Source organism: Gekko japonicus, unplaced genomic scaffold, assembly GCF_001447785.1.
Source record: "Gekko japonicus isolate JY-2015 unplaced genomic scaffold, Gekko_japonicus_V1.1 scaffold9, whole genome shotgun sequence".
NCBI classification, from domain to species: domain Eukaryota; kingdom Metazoa; phylum Chordata; class Lepidosauria; order Squamata; family Gekkonidae; genus Gekko; species Gekko japonicus.
Genome location: NW_015168044.1, coordinates 2,289,849 through 2,291,556, shown reverse-complemented (window position 1 = coordinate 2,291,556; position 1,708 = coordinate 2,289,849). Strand labels below are relative to the sequence as shown.

Below are 1,708 nucleotides of genomic sequence, written 5' to 3'. Positions count from 1 at the left end.
GGACCCAGCAGGATGGGGGGTTACTTCCCCCCTCCTGCTGCTTCCTCCTCTGCCTCCCCCCCCCGCGAGTATCGCGGGTCCCCCCTTGTAACTCATATAACTCATATAACTGCTATCTGGCAAGGTTACATTCATCGGTTACATTCATCTTCTATCAGTTTTTCATCCTTGACACAAACGTCCTTGTCTTTACAGTCCTTTGTGTTTGTTCTGTTTTATAGTACCACTAGCAGTAAAGCCCGTTGTGAAAGCAATACAACGAGATCTAGAAAGAGGCTCTGGGGCAGTGCTCTGGCTTTGGGCAAACAGTGTCAATTTGCTGTGGTGACCTCAGCAGGGTATAATGACAGAGTCCACTGTTTTCTCCAGAGGAACTGATCTCTGCTACCTGAAGAGCAGTTGTAATTGTGAGTAATCTGTAGCCCTCACCTGGAGATTGGCAACAATTGTTACCCAGGACAAAATGGCTGGTTTGGAGGGTGGAGTCTATGGCATTCTACCTGTCTGAGGTCCCACCCCTCTGCAAACCCCACCCTCTCCAGGCTCCACCCCTCAAATCCCCAGGAATTTGTCAGCATGTAGTTGGCAACCCCATCTCCTTCCCAGCTAGCCACCAACCTACCATTATCTGCCCCTTTGACTTCAGCTGACTTCTGCCCTCCCTTCTGCAGAGCAGTTGTAATTCTGAGTGCTCTCCAGCCCTCACCTGGAGATTGGCAACAATGGTTCCCTATGTGGGACTGACTGGTTTGGAGGGTGGAGTCTATGGCAGTGTACCTGTCTGAGGTCCCACCCCTCCTCAAACCTCACCCTCTTCAGGCTCCATCCCTCAAGTCTCCAGGAATTTCCCATCTGGAGTTGGCAACCCTATCAGGATTGGCCCCAATGTGTTTTCTCCAAAAGGCCAAAGTAGGTGACAGGACCAAGCTTAGTTGCCTACCAACAGGCACTGAGGGGAATGTAGGGTTGCCAGCTCTAAGGAGGGAAATACCTGGAGGTTTGGGGGGTGGATTCTGTAGAGGGCAGCATTGGGCGGAGCGGAAGGACTCAGCAGGTATAATGTCATAGGGTCTACCCTCCAAAGCATCCATTTTCTCCAGGGGAACTGATCTCTGTCATCTGGAGATCAATTGTAACAGTGGGAGATCTCCAGGTCCCACCTGGAGATTGGCAACCCTAGGGGAAAGTCAGCTGCACAGCAGGGGGTTGAAGAGAATGGTTTGATGGCTGCTGGGCCAAGATTGGCAACAATAGTTCCCCAGGAGCCCCATCGTAAATGCACCAAACAATTCCTAAAGATTTTCCAAAACACTACTCTGTTTTGGGCTCCTGGGGAACTTTGAAGTAGCACCAAAGCTTTAAGATCTCTCCAGCTGTCACCTGGAGACTGGCAACAGCTTGTCTGGAGTGTGGGCAGTATGGCATTGTATCTGTCTGAGGTCCCCCTCTTCCTCCTCCTCCTCAGATTCCACCCTCAGCAGGCTTCATCCCTAAAATATCCTGGAAGTTTCCAACCTGGAGTTGGCAACCCTATGTCCTGGAGTTCGAACCGGGAGTTGGCAACCATCAGCCAACGTTTATCTGCCTGTCTGTCTTTACAACCCCCCCCCACACACACACACACAGCCTCTGCCTAGGGAGCAGCTGACATCATTCTCCTCTCCCAACTGAAAATTCCAACTGCCTTGCGGGGGGGGGGGGTGAGTTT

General features: G+C 51.6%; 1 protein-coding gene across 2 annotated transcripts in view; it reads right to left on the bottom strand.

The window, feature by feature from the left end:
• Positions 1 to 1,708, bottom strand: part of FGFR1 (fibroblast growth factor receptor 1) — an 83,965-nt gene that overhangs the window by 22,396 nt on the left and 59,861 nt on the right. The window lies entirely within an intron of this gene.